The sequence below is a fragment of the Podarcis pityusensis genome (assembly GCF_964106645.2).
Source record: "Podarcis pityusensis genome assembly, chromosome: 3".
In the NCBI taxonomy this organism is placed as follows: Eukaryota; Metazoa; Chordata; class Lepidosauria; order Squamata; family Lacertidae; genus Podarcis; species Podarcis pityusensis.
In genome coordinates this window covers 55155599-55176020 of record NC_138026.1, presented here as the reverse complement: position 1 = coordinate 55176020, position 20422 = coordinate 55155599, and the positions used below count along the sequence as shown (strand labels likewise).

Below are 20422 nucleotides of genomic sequence, written 5' to 3'. Positions count from 1 at the left end.
TATTGTAAGAATCCTAAGGTGGAATGTGCATGTGTTGTCACCACATGTTACAATACCAATCTCTGCCCGATGCAGCCAGCTTGAAGATTTCTGTACTCATGTCCTCAGTGGCTACCCAGTTCAAAGGAATCATTGACTTATTTACTCCCCGCTTCTCTCTCCCTCCCTCTCTCTCTGTTGGGGATGGATCAAACTGTCAGTTTCTGTTTTCTTAGTTTCTCATTGCTCCAATCTTAAATTCAGTTTTCTGCAACAATTCACGAGTTGTTGTTCTTGTTGTTTTAAAAATAAAAATCATGGAAATTCATCATTTTAATGTGAATTGCTCCAAATTTTGGTATGCCTAACACGCATGTTTGCAAAGCATTCCCCCCCTAATATGATGCATTTTATGTGTTATTTTATTAACATATGCATTTTAAAGCACACTAATCCTAGCTTATGCATTTATGTACATATTACTTGTCTGGAGGATTGCATTGCAAAATTCAGAGATGAGAGAATGTTGAGGGATGGGCTTTTTCTTTGCCTATGGTTTCGTAGGGTACAAATTTGGTAGGATCGCCTTGAAATGTGAACTGAATTGAATTTCTCCTCCATTCCCACCCTGTGCTGAAGCCTACTGCCATATCACATTAGGTATCTTAAATATGTGGGGGGACCTTCAAATTACCTAGCACCAAATATATGAAAGCTTAGTAAACATATGTTTTTTTCCTGAGGCAGACCTCCTATTGCTACAAATCAGTTTATTTCAGTCCATGGTGTAAATGAAAAAGAACCACAGACATTTATTGTGTTCAATGGGACTTTTCCCCGGGTAGGTGCATACAGGATTAAACCTCGCATATACAGTAAATATGAATGTGTTGTTTAAGTAGCATTGTGCGAACTCAGTTCTGACATTCTATTCTGCGTTCCTTGTAAGCTTTAATATGTCCCATATGTTTTGCTTTTTGGAGAGGAATGACAAAACCTGCAGTTTCACACCTGATCAGGAGCATTTCTGGAAGAGAAAAACAAACGGGGGAAAAGATTACTACAAATTTAAAAAGTGTACCCTAATATATTGACTTCTGCAAATTGCTGTAAAGTTTAGAAATAGCACCTAACATTTAGATTTTTCTGTACTTACTCTGCCACCTAGTGTTTATGCAGTTAAAGTGTTTTTATATAGCATTCCCAATGATGCATTGCACAACAAACCCTTGTTTCCCACTAGCATATACTTACCAAGGAACCATGTGGAACTTCCAGCCCTTGGGTGGGTTCAGCCTTCTTCGGTGCTGAGTTCTCGTCATCAGCTAAAGATCCATCTATTTATCCAGGCTTTGGAACATCCTGGTATCTGTGCAAGGTTATTTGTATTATGCAACCTGCTGCTGGACTGTTTCTATGATGTGCACCATTATTATTATTATTATTATTATTATTATTATTATTATTAAATTGCCCTATACCTGCAGGTCTCAGGGAGGTTCACAGGATAAAATCACAATATAAAAACACAGAATACGTAATCAAAATAAAAACAAGAACAACCCAATAGCCACCCGCAAAACACATTTTAAGAGGGCATTGAATGTCAGTCAACCAAATTGTTTTGTTGAATGCAATGCTATTGTTTGATTAGGTACTGTAAAGCACACTGATTTTTTTTTTGATGAAAAGTGATTTATAAAAATGCAGCAGCACATGTTTTACAAGTCCATCTTTTAAAAAAAGTGTGAGATGGCTCTTTAAAAGTATGTTTCAGACTTGAAAACTATTTAAATATTTTCTCCTACAGTATATGTTGCACAAACTGTACAATGTTTAGGACACCTGCGTGCCATTTAAAGACACCAGCTCACATAAAAAAGAGATGCTGAACTACAATAATTAAAAAAGGCTTGACTTTTAGAGCGCTTTCATAGTGGGATGGCTCTAGACTTGGTCATGCTTAGAGTAGACCCACTGAAATGAACCGTACTTTAAGCATGTGTGAGTCTGGATCCAACCCATCTTTGCTACAAACTAAAATTACACTCCCTTTGTTTTCTATTACGGAAGAGGCTACACAAGTCCACTGAAATAAATAGGACTTGATTTCAAGATGCTCTAGGCATCTGGATCCAACCCATTTCACTTTACTATTATCACTGCTGGCCATCATTGCATCGAGGTAGGAAATGAACAAAAATGCAAGTGTCTCTTGTTAAAGCAGCTTTAGATATTATATTGAATGCAAAGCCTTTATAGTGGTAGTGGATGTGTAGCATGGTAGTGATGCTCACCTGACCTTCAGCTGGTCATGTTGCTGCTGCTGACTGGGAAGAGGAGATCAGCATGGGGCAGATGCACCAGCGGCGCCAATCTGGCAGCCCCACAGTGCTTGTGCCCCACAGTGCCCTTGCCCTACCCCTTTTGCCTCTTGGTAAGCAGCAGCCACAGCATGACAGATCAGCGGTAAGGTGAGTCCTGCCACTTTCTCACATCATCTGCCGCTGATTAGTAGACATTTTATGTTCTGCAAATTCATATGGGGAGAAAAAGCTTGTTACTAAGTATTATGTTATTGCTCCTTTTCAGTGTTCAAGGCCTGTTTATAATTGTTTATGAATACATTTAACAGTCCAGCAGTAATCGCTACACAACTGAAATTAATTCTGCTTTCAAAAATATATGTCAATCTCAGAAGAAGTTTGTCTGTGTCAGTGATTACCCAAATATATGAAAAGGACTGATGATTACGGTACATTTTTATTGAAAAGGAAAATTCATGTTGTTAGCAGTGGATACATATTAAAATGATAAATTATTTCCCACTAGGGGGAGTTGCAACATAAAGAGATTTCGATCCATATTCTGGTATAATATTATTTGATTTTTTATATATATATATATATATATATATATGCTGTGATCTCCACAAACTGCATTTATTTTAGGTTTCAACTTCTGCTACTGCCTGGTTTGTACATTGAGGATAATGAAACAGGCCTACCTTATATGCACGTTTTGAAAGGCTGCTATAAACATCAAGTTACACAATGGAACAATTTGGGATTCCTGTCCGTAAAACCTACTTCCTGCACCATTTGGTCTTATGAATAATGATTTTACAGTCCTGATCACAATGAGTTCAGTCCAGAAATGTCTGTGTGCAAATCAACAATCAGACTAGCATACAAAATAGCATACAGTAAGACTTGTGTCCAAAAGAATGCTTATTAACCATCCTGTCAGCACATGGAGTTAAGCATGTGCAACAAGATTTTCCCTACTCTCCTCCCTGCCACCCCCACAATCTGTTTTGCCTCCCCCCCCTCCCTGCACAAGCAAATTTGGGGAGGTTGCGGAGAGGCAAAGGAGTTGTGCAAGTGGGAATCCTTCCCAGGGCTGAATTTAGGTTTGATGAGGCCCTAAGCTACCTAAGGCCCTAAGGTAATGGGGCCCTTTATATGTCCAGCTGTCCTTTGTCAACAACAAATTGTTGCTGTTTCTTGTGTTGAATATATGGTAATTTATGGACCTAATAGGTATCTAGACGTGTGCCATTTGCATATGTTGTCATACAACCAGTCCATACAGAATGTAGGCACCCTATATATAGAAATGAGCAAACCAGTGATATTTTAGGGAGCAGGCTAGCAGGCAGGGCCCATTACTTACGTCATAGGAGCCTATGCAACACAAAACACTGTTGCTGTATGTAGGTTTTATTTGGTTTTTCTCTTATATTTTGCAACTGTACATCCAGTTTTCTTTCCCTTTAATTTTTTGGGGGGCCCCCAAGAGAGTGGGGCCCTAAGCTGTAGCTTGTTTAGCTTATACGTAAATCTGGCACTGATCCTTGCTCTGGTCGAACAGTTGCTTAGTGCTGCTTTCAATACAAGGCTAAGGGTGCAATCCAACCCCTGGCTGCTGCCTAGGGAGAGGGGGTGCTTAATGGAGCAGTGGAACTACTGCCATGTTCACAGCCCTGCTGTGATCCCTGGCCAGGGTTGGAGGTGGTGGTTGTGGGGGGAGGCAAATCACTGTGCCAGCCTGGAGCTAGTGCAGTGATTAGGCTTGGATCAGGCCTAGTTTCAAGATGTGATGGCAGTTGGGGATCCAAGGGATTCTGGGCGGACTCAGTCTCTCACCCTTCCTGCCCTGGGACAACCTGTTTTGGGACTTTCATTTGGTTTCTGCCAGCAGGGATTTCAGCAGGCAGGAGGGGAAGCTCTACAGCTGGAGGATGCAAGGGATGGGTGGGGGAACACCACCCAGTTCAATACCACTTCTAACGGTGGCCATTAAAAGTCTTATCCTCCATGAATTTGTCTAATCCTCTTTTAAAGCAACCCAGTTTAGTGGCCATCACTTCATCTCTTTGTCCTGAATTGTTCAACATTTAGATTCATTGAATGGCGCTAGGTTCTAACTTTATGAGAGAGGGAGAAAAACTTATCTTTCTCCTCGCTGTGCATAATTTTATACAAATCTATCATGCCCCCCTGCCTTTTTTTCTAAAATAAAAAGCCCCAAGTGCTGTGACCTTTTCTCAAAGGAAAATTGAATGATGCATTTGCTATCTGAGCATCTCAGAACATCATCATATATTGCTGAGGGGATCAGAATAAAAAGTAAACAATTACTCCAACAGATTACCTACCAAGGAAATAACAGGATCATGAACAACTCTGAACCTGGATTTATAAAACAAAACTTCCCATGAGATTCTTTTTTCAGTTAGTGTAATCTTTTGAAGCCACACTCTATAAACAAACTTCTGTTGAAAAAAGTGACAGATAAGGTGATCAATAGGGCATTTCTCTATCTTCTGTTCTTTGGATTTTTGTTGCTTGTGGTTTTTTTAAAAAATCAAAGCAAATAATTAATCATTATTTGAAAATGTATCTAAATAGAAGCTGTGGAAATAGTCTTTGACTCTAACTTTTTCAAAGGTTGTGAATGTCTATTATCATGAAATAAATCGTAGAAAATGTTATTTTTAAAGCTACTGGCAGTTTTTACACTTCAAATAATCCACTTTCGTTAAGAAAACAGAAACAACATTATCTGATAAAAACAAAGAATGCTGCCTTGAAAGCAGTACATTCTCCAGTGAGTAAGTATGCATTTACTTATAAAATACGTTTTAAAATTAAATTCTATTAAATGTAAAACATGTAAAAAAAAGGCTTGTTCAAAATATGTGATTTACCGGTACATTAAACTAATCAGTGCAAAACGATATCTAGGAAGATAAAGCTTTTGATATGATGTATCTAAGCTACAAAGGATAGAATTTTGGAGCATGTAATTATAATACGTAAAAAGTAAAGGTAAAGGATCCCTGGACAGTCAAGTCCAGTCAAAGGCGACTATGGGGTGCAGCACTCACCTTGCTTTTCAGGCCAAGGGAGCTGGCGTTTGTCCGCAGACAGCTTTCTGGGTCATGTGGCCAGCATGACTAAACCTCTTCTGGTGCAACGGGACACCGTGACAGAAGCCAGAACACAAGGAAACACAGTTTACCTTCCCGCCGCAGCCGTACCTATTTATCTACTTGTACTGGTATGCTTTCGAACTGCTAGGTTGGCAGAAGCTGGAACAGAGCAACGGGAGCTCACACCATTGCACAGATTTGAACCGCCGACCTTCTGATCAGCAAGCCCAAGAGGCTCAGTGGTTTAAACCACAGTGCCACCTGCGCCCCTGTATTTATAATATGCAGATATGATAACACCTGTGTGTGTGAATGTATGTGTGTGTGTACCCGTATATGCAAAGATGGAGCCAGCAGTAGTATGCTTTCTTCATTTTCAGTTTTGTATGGCTTTAGAATTGCTGCAGGAGCTGGACAGTGGCCAGACCTATCTCTTTAGCCCTTCTGCACATGCGGAGACAGATCCTGAAGGGCAACTGTGTACTTATTTTATAGGCAATTTCATCTAATTGAATTTAGAAGCAGGATCTTACATGATTTCACATTGCGACTTTAACCAAGCAATCAATCTGGCTAATTTGAAAGTGTAGAGATACACAAATGGTTGGTTGACTGATGATCGAAGTTCACAATGAGATTATGATCGAGGTGGCAATAAATCATCATGCTACATTTTATTGCACACATACTGCCCTATAGGTAAACAAAGGAAAGATGTTTTCATTGATGGATAACAATGTGTTTTTTGTTTTCAAATCTAGAAGGTAACTGAGAACATCGTCATCATGAAACAAGGAGTCAGGCGGCAAAGGCTTCAATCCAGACTTAGTCATGCTTACAGTAGATCCACTGAAATCAATGAGACTTAAAAAACCATTGGGTTGTATCCAGTCTCAGTCCTACTCAAAGTAGATGTACTGAAATTAATGGGCATGACTATTTTAAGCCCATTAATTTATTTGGGTCTGCCTCAATAAAAGTTCATTGGACACAATGCACTGATTTGAGCGAGTCTGTTGTAAGCATGACTTAAGTCTGGACTCAACTCATAACACCTGAGTTTCAGAACAGTCACCATTCTGAAATACTATTATTATTATTATTTATTCATTTTTTTTATCTTGCCCTTCATCTGAAGATCACAGAGCAGTTCACGACATAAAAATACAATATTGGGCAGGGTGGGATACGTAACAGGAAAATAAATAAAAACAAAACTCAATAACCCTTCTCCCACAAACACATTTAAAAGGCCATATGGTATATTCAGCCAAGGGCCTGGTTATCCATCCTTATCTGGGTTAGATACTATGTGTTGTTCCTCTGAAAAGGCTGAATCCAATTCTAAGTTTCTATGCAGTATCCAGTGATGTCTCTGTGCATTTCCATTTGCGCAAACTGGACCATCTGATTTCTGCCGATCCCACCTACCCAATGCAGCACCGTGTGTCTCCCAAGAGCTTCTCCTGAGGGTTGTGGGACCCTCTGGAACAGAATGGGATAAGGCACAGAGAATATGACAGACAGGTGCTTAGGGCTGATGGAACAAGGTTGAGAAAGGCGGGAAGAGGGGGCTGCCATTGCTGGTGGTGGGATGGGTGAAAATGGAGGACCAGACTATGGGCATGCAGAAGCACTTCTGCTAGTGCAAGCCACCACTGGATGCAACCCTCCTGCTTTCAACCTGAAAGCCACTGTGTAGTTGAATGACACTTCAAGACCCATTGTTCTGGTTTTCATTTTTTTAAAAAAATGGTGCAGAAACCAGGAATGGAACATAACAAATATACTACTATAGGTCAGGACTGGGGAACCATTCTTGGCCCAAGGGCTGCACACTCATCTGGGAGCCAGTTGCCAGGGGTGGGTGGGGCTTGCCGTAAAAGGCAAAGCAACAATGTGAATTTTAGACTTGTTTCTACAGACATTTGCACACCCTTCTGCATCCAGGCAAGTAAAAAGCATTATCAGAATTCAAGCACACATTCTACCCAGGGAAAACCCGAAGAGGGTGCAAAGCAGGCCTAGTGAGGGATGCAACCTTAGGAGAGGGAATGTGGCTGGGGAGAGGGTGAAGCTTGGGAGACTCCCAGTGACAAGACTGAGAGAAATGGAGGTCTGTGTTTGGTCCCCGTGCTTGAGGTTTTCCCTCCCCTGCTGTAGGGCATATACAGAACTATGGAAAGTTGTGCAATAGTCATCTAGCTCTCCCTGAGTTTCAGTGCTTAATTGTCAAGTCCAAATGACACCGAAAGCTTACATTCTTTACCTTCAGTGTTTTCCCAAGCCTACACGAACAGATGTTAGAAACGATGAATAAAGCGTGACTTCACAATCGCTTAGTTTCTCTGTCCTGTTTCTCTTGGTATTCTGCGCCTTATGGACGCATCTGTTACTCTGATTTCATGCTTCCATTTGTTCTCTCTCACTTCTTCAGACTGTTGGGCAACAACCACAGTTACATTTGGGAAATGGCTCTGTGATGTGGTTTCCAAAACTCGGCTCAGCATTTCTCCACCAGCTTGACAGATCTATCCGCCGAGGCTGAGCTAAACACTATTGCCAGTCAATGGTAATTGTGTGTCTAATACAGAACACGGAACTTGGATGATCAGCAATTTCAAAACAGATTCCAAGGATTCTGCATTCTTGCTGTCCTCTGGGTCTACCCCCCCCCCCGCAACAAAAAATTATAAATAAACAGCACTTGCAGTATTGGATTAGTAAACAGACTGCTTTCCCATTTAAAATGAGATTTATTTCACAGCAACCACCACCATGCTTTTCTCCCCATTTAATAGGAAACAAACATCTGCCAGATTCAATTTGTTTTAGTCCTTTGAAATGGGCATAGCTTAATAATTTAAAAGTACTGAGGATGAGAGAATGGGCCTGCTGTCAAACTCTTAAGTTCAGGCAGTGAATCTCTCTAGAGTAAATGGATCAATTCCAACCTCTGATAAATGCACACAAAACAATGGCCATTTAAAACTAATATCACAAATGTGTTTCTTAGACACATGAATCTTAGTAAAGATTTTGGAGATTAGAAACAAAGAGTCTGGGACTTCTTGTAAATGCACAACCCCCCTAATGATGCAAGATTTACTAGCCGCTCTGTTTAATCTAACTAACAAAATTCCTAGCCTAGCCATATATGATTTAAACTTTCTGATTGGCAGTAATTTCTAGAATGCATATTCAGGATAATTTACTAAGGATTAGCATCCTTTAGCCATCTTGTTACATCTTCATCCAATAGCTGTACATCTTGTTGGAACATTTTTTTCTTTTCTCTCCTGTGATTTTCAGTAGTTTTTATTACCCCCCCCCCCCTTTGCAGGATTTAAAAACCTCTGTTTCTGTTTAAAAGCACTCATCGAAAAAAGCACTGCAGGCTGCATGACACATGCTGTCAAATGTGGAGAATGTCAGTCATTTATTTTTCGGTTTTTAAAAGCCACCAAATAACATGATTCAATGTGGCTCCTTTGTTCTCTCACAATGCAGTATTTCATGCTTGAATGAAAAGTACAGATGTATTTTAGTGGTCCTGGTTGAAATATATATGGAGCCATTAGCAAGACATCCATTGACTTGGACATGCAAACTTCTACAGCAGCATTCAATCTAAAAGGTCATTGTGCTATGAGTTGATTTCCTGCTTGCCTTCTAAGAGTTGAATTTGTCTCCAATAACACTCGAAAAGGGGCTACGTTCTGGTTCACATCCATGCTCTTAGGATCCAAAGACATTAATAGAAGGAGTCGTCTTCTACACTACTCAGTCAGACCCATTTTCCTTCAAGACTTGGCATCTGCGCCATCTGGTTTTTATGCATTTGTCTCAGCCATTCCTTTTGTAGGCAGCTTGCATGCCCTGGGCTCATACCCTGAAATATTTCTCTGATGGAAATAGGGACGTCCCATTCCATAATGATATCTACTATTTATACCCCACACATCTTACTGGGTTGCAACATATATAAAAACACAATAAAACATTAAAAAGAACTTCTGTATACAGGATTGCCTTCGGACGGCTCAGGGGTCAGATACCTCCATACCCTCCCACATTTCTCCAGTGAAAATAGGGACATCCTAAGGAAAAGCGGGACATTTTGGGATCAAATCAGAAACCAGGACGGCTTTTCTAAATCAGGGAAGTCCCTGGAAAATAGGGACACTTGGAGGGCCTGTGAGCTTAATACTAGGCAAAGCCCTTCCCTGGCTGCCTATTAGGAAAGGGATAGCTAGCTATGTCACATAAGCAGATAAACAGAAGGTGACATTGAGAGAAGAGCTTGAGGCAAAGTTGATGAGTGCCCTAGACATTGTCCCAAGATACTTGGCTTACTTGGGATAAAACTGGGAAAGGGACATGGGGTGGCTACTTGTAAGGTAGCAGGGAAAAGGATAAAAAGCAGTGAAAGCAGAGGCAAGGAAAAGCTGAGATGGGAATCAGAGAAACCGGAAGGGATGCTCACCAATCTCTACCTTCCATCAAATGAAGGATGAGCCAAAAGCTACCATCCTTCCCGACTTTGGTATACGTTCACACAGTAACATTATTGTTAATGTTCAGCTGTGGAATGTGCTCCCACAAGAGGTAGCAATGGCCATCGGTGTGGATGGCTTAAAAAGTTGAGTAGACAATTTCATGGAGGGTAGGTATGCTAGCCATGATGGCTGTGTTCTGTGTCCACTAGTCTGCCTCTAAATACCAGTCGCTGGAAATTACAGAGGGAGGGACAGGAAGCTGTGGCACTTAGGTTCTGCTTGCAGACTTCCTGTGGAGGGTATGGCTGGCCAGTCAGGAATGCAGCAGTTGAATATGAGGTGTAACGGCCAACTACCCAAACAATGCAGCCCCTTTTTTCTGACTTTGCTTTTGCTTTCTTTACCACCTGCTGCCATCAATTGCTGAACCTGTCTCCCCTGGGCTAAATAAGACCCAAGTTAGAGGCGGGATATCTGTCTATCATTCCGCCCCAGCCCTGTCAGTCACAGGTAGTATCCATCCACCAGAGATACACAGCAACATTTTGTTGCCAGGTCCCAGTTGTGAAATAGCTAACACAGTTAACTTTCATTGTTTTATACTGTACTTAAAGTGCTCTACAACCTGAACTTTCATTCTTTTTTTGCTAGTATTATCCTAAGAGACAGACCATACCAAATCCAGTTTTAAAGATGACAATCTGATGTTGAGAGAGAAAATGAACGAACCATCAAAAAAAGTTAGGCAAGGTCTCTATCCAAGTTTGCAGACAAAACTCTCTTCGGAAAACCTAAAGGGTTTCAGTCAAGTCAGCCAAGAATTATTCGAAAGGTATAAGTTACAGGTAAATTGTTCTCCAGAGATGTATCATGAATGCGTCTGGGAGCAAAGCTCATACATGTAAGATCTGTGCCAATAAAAAGTAACATCAGAAGAGGATGTGAGCTGGCTGTGAGCCCAGGACAACATTCCACTCCCAATGAAACATTGACTTTTGAATTAGGTTCCCTCACAGTGGGGGACTAAGAATGCAGACACACTGACTGTGATTGAACCAGAACAAAACTGGATTAATGGCAGCCTGCAGATGGGTGGGCATGATCTTCTTTTGGAGTCTTCCCAAAATCCAAGCTGCAGACTAACAAAAGTGTGATAAACCTGGTTCAGGCTGAATTTTAATGGATAAGGTTAAACCAGTATGGGGGTGAATTGACTCTGACATGCTAAATGGAGGTTTATACTATAATGCTCATTTTATTCTGTGGGTTTCATTTTGTTTAAATGCTGCTGTTCATCCCAAGGTTTTGAGATACAATGAGCTAGATGTTTATATAAATGTTTGGAGTTGGAATAACCCTCCTTCAACTGCCTTCTATTAATAGCTATTCCAGCAGGCAGCATGGGAGGGGGGAAACGGAAGAAGGACTATTCCTGTGACACAGTTCCATCAGGCTTCGCGTATCCCTCAGTTGTCATCTTGCAACAGCCTTTCCATCAGGCTGCATCAGACTGAGGCCACTTTCAGAAGCAAGGTCAATCAATTGCTGGGACCAGCAATTTTTGGCTCCTCCTTTCTTTGAACTCTTTTCATTCCAGCCAATCATCCTATGAAGTACTGCTCTTGAATTTGTATTTTCCCTCCTCCCTTCTAATCTCTTTAACTTTTGTGTTGTGTATTTTAGATTGCAAGTCTGGTGGCAGGGACTATCTTATTATTGATCTTTGTAATCCATTCTGGGAGCTGGTTTTGACTGAAGAGCTTTAGACTGACAAATAAGAGTTCTTCACTGCCATGACTAGTGCTATGAGGCCAGGTGAAACCAATGTATAATTCCCGAGGCAATATGATAAATTCAAACCACCATTGGTGTGCATGCACCAACATTTGGACGGCAGCCAAGCTTTTTTTTTTGAATGCTCACTGTGAAAGCTAAAAAAGCAACCACAAACCAATTATGAAAATCTGGTTGGAATTTGCCCCTCAATGAATAATGGGATAAATTTCTAAGGATGTTTGTCAAAGTTTTCCTTCCTCTGGGAATGAGGCTTCTAGTTTTCTGCTTCATTTTCAGGTTGCTTCCATATTTTGGTGAGTTTGGGGTTTTCAGTTTACCTTTTCGTGAGGTGGCCAAAAGGTGATCCCCCCGCACTTCCAAGAAAAAAATGTATTCCGCACTCTGCAGTCTTCTTGTATTTCCTCATCTGAAAAAGCCCCATGGGAGGAATTACCTCACAATGTTTTCCCCTGGGCTTTCAATGGAGTACAGACACACAGGAGTGCAGAGCACTGGGGAGATCATTTGTAGAATGAAAGAAAGGGCACTCACAAGCACTTCTTGGTCACCTCAAAAGTATGGTAAGCCTGTACTCATGAGAATTTCAATGAATTATTATTATTATTATTTTTAAAATGCATTTTCTTTTTTTCATTATTTGGAATTTTTTTTTTTAAATAAAACAAACAACAAACAAACCCCACAACCCAGTGGAAACACAAAAAACAAGAGAATAATGGTATATTTAAATTATCAATGCCCATATCTAAAATTAGCTTGTATAGTCATGTATGACAACGAAAACTGATTGGATCTAAACTGAAGAGTAAGAAATGCTAGTAAACTTTGGAGAGGGACTGTAGCTCAGTGGAAGAGCACATGGTTTGTCATGCAGAAGGTTGCAGGTTCAATCCCAGGCAATTCCAGTTAAAAGTACCAAGAGCAAAACTCTTGACACCCTGGTTAGCTGCTGCTACTCAAGTGTAGGCCAGGGGTAGCCTCCAGATGTTTTTGGAACCCAAATTTCATCACTCCCAAGCAGCTTCAGGTCAGGGATGATGGGAGTTGTGCTCCAACATCTGGAAGGCACAATACTGGCTGTGTTGTAGACACAATAGACTCTAACTTGATATGAGTAAAATTCCTGTTTGATAGTAGGGAGAGGAAGCAAGATTAGTGTTCACCAGACTATTTCAGATCTAACAACTTTAATTCACTGCACCCTTAACATGATTTTTTATCCATAACCTGGAGGGCTAGAAAAAAATGGTGTGCCTAGGTGGTATATTACCTAGGCATGGAAAGAGAATTGGCAATCAATTTCTTGTGGTTGGCAACCCTACATACAAGAACAAAAAAAGAGTTGTTCTTGCTTTAGCAAGTACTCAGTAGCATATTATTTCCATAGCTCTAATACCATTGCTGTTTCTCAATGAAATAGCATATTAAATTTCAGCTTTTAGGAATACATTTGGCAACAGTCTAATTGCAAAAAAATTGAATCAGCAGATGTGCTTAAACTTATTTGAGAAAGAAGCTATCTTCATTAACTCTCCTCAAACTATCACCTGAATTGGAGAGTAGTCGCTTACACTGGGAAATAGATGGAAGTTTAATTGGCTTCTAATGAAAATGGCCTTTTTAAAATGCGTATAGCATTATGGTGGTCAGATTTAGTGCAAGGCAGTTGGTTTTAATAGAGTGCAATCATATGAATGTTTACTTTATTTAGAAGCAAGACTCACTTTGCTTAGTGGGATGTACTCTCATGGAAGGACAGCATGAAAGGGATAATCCAGGCAGTTGGAAATTTAGTCCCTGTGCTGAATATCTGGGCATATTGTCTTGCTAGCTGTCTTGCTATCTGGGCATATTGAATCTGACAACAATTATGAAGAAACAGAGATCAATAGTTTTGAGTGCATAAACATAGCTGAGCACGATAAATCATCCAAAAAGTGAGATTTAAGAATAAACGGTCAAGGTCTCATTATGCTTCACAGGTCTTACTAACATTGTACCTTGAAAGTCCTCTGACTGAGTTGCATCCTGGAAAAATATTCCATGTGAAAAGGCCAATTCTGAGGCTTTGCTAACATGGTACTGTCTTAGTTACAGGTAGGTAGCCGTGTTGGTCTGCCTTAGTCAAAACAAAAACAAAAAAATCCTTCCAGTAGCACTTTAGAGACCAACTAAGTTTGTTATTGGTATGAGCTTTCATGAAAGCTCATACCAATAACAAACTTAGTTGGTCTCTAAGGTGCTACTGGAAGGAATTTTTTTATTATGGTAATGTTTGTCATCGCAGTGGTCAAGGTTTTGCTTGTGTGCCATTAAAACAAAAACCAAAAACTAGGAAAGCAGATGTATGCAACTGTGTTTTGTCACTTTATAGATTGCAAATTGCACAAATTAACACAGATTTGTAAATAACCTGATTTTGTAAATAACCATTGTCAGGGAACTGCCATCAGCTCAGAGGCGAGAGGTGGAAGGGCAGTTGTGTTACAGGGAGCCTCCGGAGATCTTGCGAAGCAGTTCTTCCTCTGGCGAGGAGGGAAGCCCTGCCTCCAGTGGGGAGGGGGTGCAGAGATCAGAAGATGCTAGGGAGAGCCTCAACACCGAGCCTGAGCAAAACGGAGGGGAGGCAAGTCCCCCTTTGCCAACGCCCACTCTGCGCAGTAGGTTTGCGAGCAGAGAGGGGAGGAGAAGGATGGGGGTCAAAAGACTGTTATGCTGGGGAAGGTATAAGGACCGCCCACTCCCAGATTCTGCTAGCGACTGAGCAGACATGGACTTCTGACGCTCTGCATTGTAAATAGTTTTGTACAGATAATAAAGCCTGGAAAAGACAGGTTGGAGTCTTGCCTGTTTGCTCTCGAGCAACCACACCAGCACATAACAACCATGAATCAGATAGAACATATCCCCTCTTTTTATTGTTTGCAAGAAAGATTTGGGTAAGGCAGCACTGAGAAAACAATTTATTACCTTGGCCAAACAGGGAACAATAATGATCAAAAGCAGGCTAGTCAACGCTCGTTTCATTTTAGTGTTTGCTTCCCTTAGTAGCACAACCGAAACCTTGCAAATTAAACCTTGCATGGTGTCCACACATATTATTGGGCATTTTCAAATTCAGCTCAGTAGTGCCTCCTGGAAAAGTGGTATGGAAGATAACACTATGCAACAATGTTGGATTCTTGCAGGTTCGATACCCATATGGAACAGCTGCATATTCCTGCATTGCAGGGGTTTGGACTACAGATAATCAGAGTCCCTCCCAACTCTACCATTCTATGAAACTTAATCATGTTATTTCTCTTTATATAGAATATGGTGACAAATGGTGTGTTATAAAATGAAGCCATCTGTTTAAAATTCAAATTTGAAAAAACACTATATGGGATATGGTGTTCAAGAATGGTACTGTCTCTAGATCTTTGGTTAATATATTTCTTTGTAATGAGAGTATTTGTTGTGTTCTGCTCTTCCTTTAGTAAATGTTAAAGAAAAACAACAATTTGCCACCTTTTGTTTATAGCTCTTTTGACATACAATGTAGACATCTGTTAAGTTGATGAAAATCAGTGACTTGGTATTATATTGAGTTATATGCAATCAAATATCTGAGTTATATGCAATCTAATACCCAACAACACCATAAGGTACATAAATGGAAGACTAATGAATGAAATACAGCAGCAATATAATTATTCAATGATTTAGTAGGAAACTTGCAAAATGAAAGAGGCACACACAGCATCTCATTAAAAGTTAGAGATGTGGAATAAAGAGGTCCAGGAAACTCCCAATATAGCTAAAACCATGCGTAGGCAAACTAAGGCCCAGGGGCCAGATTCAGCCCCATCACCTTCTAAATCCAGCCCACAGATGGTCCTGGAATCAGCGTGTTTTTACATGAGTAGAATGTGTCCTTTTATTTAAAACGCATCTCTGGGTTATTTGTGGGGCATAGAAATTCGTTATTTATTCCCCCCCCCCAAAAAATAGTCCGGTCCCCCACAAGGTCTGAGGGATAGTGGACTGGCCCCCTGCTGAAAAAGTTTGCTGACCCCTGGCTAAAATGATAGTCCACTTAAACCAGGCAAAGTTTTACCTATTCAGTGATGGCATCATTTTTCTCTGCCTCTGTTTGGATGACAAACTGAGCAATCACCATAAAGACACAATACTCAGTCATGCTCACATCTGTCGGTACACTCTGCATTAAAGAGGGTATAAAATACTGAACCTCAGTCGTCAAAAAATGAATTGCTGAGGCCTCCACAAAGCTAAGGCACTTCAAATTCTTGAGATGTGCTCCCCCCACCCACAATCTGATGGAAGGTACAGCACATCCTTTGTATGTAGAAGGTCCAAGGTTCAACCCGACATATCTTTTTTTTAAAGGACTAAGTAGCAGGTGATGGGAAACTTTGCTTGGAGGCCCTTGAAAGCTATTGTCCACCAAAGTAAATAATATTGGAGACATAGTTGAACTCAGCTTCATATACACCTTTATGTTCAGAAAGATTTGACATACAGAAGAGTCCACTTGAATAGGAGATACCAATATTACCACTATGTTGCAGCCACAATGATAAGCACTGAAAATACTTTAAGCCTATTTGGGGTACAAAATAACTAGAACATCTTTATAAATATTCTTAAAAGTGATATAGCCTTTGCACAACACTTAGCTATGTATAGTGCATGCTCTACATCATAATTCTCTATGATGTGTATTAATTGTAATGCATCTCTATATTATTTAGAACAGCCAGCTGCTGAAAAGTGTTCCATCTATTAATATGTATGATGCAGCATTACTCTGACACATTTCTAGCGATCATTTATAAGGAGGAAAGAATCTCCTTCAGGATTAACTATGGCGTGTGTGTTTAACATTTCAAGATCATTGCACTGCGTTGCAAATGTGCCTTTGAAGGGTTTTTAAAAACCCAGCTGAAATGTCTTCATTGCAAAAAGTTTTGATTACTTAAAAATAAAAGTAATCAAAAAACTTTTGACAGCAGGCATTTTCAAGTGGTGGTAAAATTCACACTTTTTTTAGTTGTGTTGGTAGATAGCTACTTTCTTGATGTGGATAAGCTACTTGACCCCTTCCCTGTTTGCAAAGGGAAGGCAGGAGATCCATATGGCTCAATGAATTTGTTGCTACTGTCTTCTTGCCGGAAAACTGGAACTAAAGACAGAGCAGATCACATAAAAGAGGCTCCTCTGTAGTCTCACCACTCCAGTATTGAGAGAGACCATTTTTTCACAGAAAGAGCACAGCAAATAAAGGGAAGGACTGGCAGGGTTCAAAAGAAAGATTTTGGAATCTAGGGTCAAAACTGCAGTGGCTTGAGACAGCATAGATCAAGGGTAGCCAACATGGCACTCTCCGGATGTTGTTGGGCTACAACTTCCATCAGGCTCATTCAGCATGGCCAGTAAAGAGGGGTGATGGAATTGTAGTTAAAAAACATCAGGAGGGTACATTAGCTCATAGCTGTCAACCGTCCCTTATTTGGCGGGAAAGTCCCTTATCCCAGCGCCGTGTCCCGTTGCTGTCCCTTATTGATGATGTCCCTTAAATTTCCCGGATTTCAAAGGAAGCAGCTCCTCTCCCTCCCTCCATGCCGGCCAGGGAGGAGGGAGGCTCCAACTGTGTTGCTTGGCTGCGTTGCTCACCCAATAAGGAGTCTAAGCACGACTGGGGGTGGTGGAGCTTACATGCTTTGTGCCGATCAAATTGGCCGCGTTGCCTGGGGACTCGCCTTTGCTCAGCGCTTCCCAGCGGAGAGGTGACTGTGGTTTTCCTTGCTGCATCCCCTTTGCCGGGTTGCTGCGCTGTGGGAACCACCGCTTGAGGCTTCGTTTGGCTGCTGATTGACTAAAATCCCTTATTTTGGCTGCTGATCCCTTACTTTCGAGGCTGCTGGTCCCTTATTTTCCAATCTGTAAGTTGACAGCTATGCAGTAGCTACTCCTGCAGTAGATAGTGTTTGGAACTATCTTCCATATGTTTTGGAAAACTTGTGCAAAATAAGCTGCTTTCAACTTCATGCCACAGGGTACCTTCAATTTCTTTAGTTCCTAATACTGTATCATACTTGGACAACACCATTTTTTGCTTTGATGATAGGTATATTCAGTCTCACAAAAGGCAAGGCCAAGATAAGCCACTCTCTTTTTAGCTCTATAAAAGGTCTGCAAGCATTCAAACCCCTTGAATTCTTCTTCAAGGCAGCGTTCAGAGCCAAGAGACCATGTCGCATCTCTTTCACAAAAATGTATTATTTTAATACTTTTTACAAATTGCAGTGATCTTCTGGTTCACAGAAAGCTGTACTCATGGAGCGGCAGCACTTTCAAGCTATGCTCCAGGAGACCTTGAAATGCCTGGGAAGCTTATCAGGAATGCCTCAATGAAAAGATAATGGTGGAAAATGTCCCTGAAAGGAAGCTTGGTTAGCCATCCAATTGCTGACCCTCCTGTGCAATCTGCAAGACTTCTACTGGCTGCATTCTACAACAAATTGTGGGAGCAGGTGGCGCTGTGGTCTAAATCACTGAGCCTCTTGGGCATGCTGATCGGAAGGTCAGTGGTTCAAATCCCCGTGCATAGCTGTCAACATTTCCCTTTCTTAAAGGGAAATTCCCTTATTTCAAATAGGATTCCTCGCAAGAAAAGGGAAAAGTTGACAGCTATGTCCCCGTGATGGGGTGAGCTCCTGTTGCTTTGTCTCAGCTTCTGCCAACCTAGCAGTGGCAAAAGCATACCAGTACAAATAGATAAATAGGTACCACTGCGGTGGGAAGGTAAACATTTCCATGTGCTCTGGCGCTCGTCATGGTCATCTGTGCACCAGTAGTGGTTTAGTCATGCTGGCCAGATGACCCAGAAAGCAGTCTGTGGACAAACACCGGCTCCCTTGACCTGAAGCAAGATAAGTGCCGCACCCCATAGTTGCCTTTGACTGGATTTAATCATCCAGGGCATAAGGCAGCCCATTGCTTCCCAAAGTGTGTTGTATTGCTCCCTGGGGGGCAGTGTGATCACCTAGGGGGGCACTAAGGCAAGGGGGTGGCAGAAGGGCACTAGAGGTGTAAATGATTATCACAGGCTCAAGTTCATCAATTTTGTTGAATTAATTAAACTAGTTTTAATTGGATTTTGAATGAATTGTTACTGTTTTGAATTTGTCATCCTTTTCCTCAGCGGGTTGTGCAAACCAATGTTCTAAATGCAGCTTTGTATAGGGCAGGGATCCCTTGGGGTGACTTTATGCAACCGGGCGGGGGGGCGGGCTGGAAGTTAGGGAACATGGAGGTAGACTGTGGTTTGAAACAATCGTTCAGGGGCACGCAATCTGGGGTTCCCCCCCCTAACCTAGCCTATCCTTTGAAGCCAGACCGCATGCACTCAATTTAATGGGGCTTACTCTTGGACTAGCGAGCATGGGATCGCAGCCTCAACAAACAACATTTACTGTACGCTGTCCGGATAGCTTGTCAACGGGCGGTGGAAACATGCAGCCAGCAAGTCAATACACATATAATATGGAGCAGCTATGCAATACGATCTGTGCCACGTTGATTCCAATGCAAACGGGATCTCAAGCCTTTGCACACCGCCTTGTGGGCGGGGAGCCCCTTATTGGAATAATCAAGCGCGCGCTTGGGATTCTCACTTGCTCGCCCCGCCTCTTTCCCGGCAACCTCCGCGCGGCGCATCTCTCCCCGGCGCCGTTGCTAGGATCGTCCGTGCGGCGAGCGAGACTGCGGCGGGCGGTTGCTAAGGGCCGCGCCCGGGGTAGAAGTTGAGGGTTTCTGTAGCAGCTGGAAGGCGAATTCCACCCTCGTTCTTTTTGCCGGAGTGGAGGGCGTCGCTCCGGAGGCTCCTTCCCGGGAAAGCGCCCCAGTTCCTTTTCTAGGCCCCTCGGCGGCCGAGGGCAGAGAGCGCCCTCCTCTCGCCCAAGGTAAGCGCTCTCGCTGCGCCTCCCCATCCCGCGCAGCCTGAGGCTGCCATCCTCCCGTGAGGCGCGCTTCTTGGGCAGTTGAGCTCCCCCGGGATTGGCAGCGCAGGGTCGCCGGGGCGCGGGCGGGCACACCTACCGGGCTCTTTCCACGCTGGTCTCTCCTCGCTCTTGTCCCACCGCCCACGGCTTATGCTCTGTCCGCCGCCCCGCGCCTCATTTCGGTGCCATTTGCGCAAAGCAGGAGTTTGCGCTGCAGGTGACGCTTTGAATGCCGTGGAACGATTGCCTGATAAACTGCTGCGGACCAAGTTTCTGTGAAAAGCTGTTGAAACTCTTCTGTTGAAACTGTCTCTTCCCATGTCAGCTGGCCACTCTGCTGTCTCGAAAAATCAACGCTCAGGTTTAAAGCTACCCATGTTGTATTGCCATCTTGCAATGCACCCTTTCTTCCTGCCTTTCTGCCCCTTTACGGAACCTTCCAACTCTTGGCTTCCCCACCCAAACATAGAATATGTAAGGGCAGATAGTTGATGGTTTTCAATTCACAGCTAAAACCCATTGAAATTGGTGGAATCTTAAGTACACAGTAAACTTTTTAATTGCATAATTCTCAGTCCTGGATTTACGTATAAGCTAAACAAGCTATAGCTTAGGGCCCCACTCTCTTGTAAAGGTAAAGGTACCCCTGCCCGTACGGGCCAGTCGTGTCCGACTCTAGGGTTGTGCGCCCATCTCACTTA

General features: G+C 42.2%; 1 protein-coding gene and 1 long non-coding RNA gene across 5 annotated transcripts in view; one reads left to right on the top strand and one right to left on the bottom strand.

The window, feature by feature from the left end:
* Nucleotides 1-372: 372 nt before the first annotated feature.
* On the bottom strand, nucleotides 373-20081 carry LOC308473913. The gene is made up of 4 exons (XR_013984395.1): nucleotides 19819-20081; nucleotides 2987-3139; nucleotides 2277-2509; nucleotides 373-1006 (listed from the first exon to the last, which is right to left on the bottom strand). It is a non-coding gene; the product is annotated as an uncharacterized lncRNA (long non-coding RNA).
* TBC1D32 (TBC1 domain family member 32) overlaps nucleotides 19438-20422 on the top strand; it is a 69608-nt gene continuing 68623 nt past the window's right edge. For all 4 annotated transcript variants that reach the window (XR_013984342.1, XM_080999505.1, XM_080999504.1 and 1 more), the window contains exon 1: nucleotides 19438-19682. The gene's annotated coding sequence lies outside the window, so the exon portion shown is untranslated. The remainder of the gene's footprint in view (nucleotides 19683-20422) is intronic.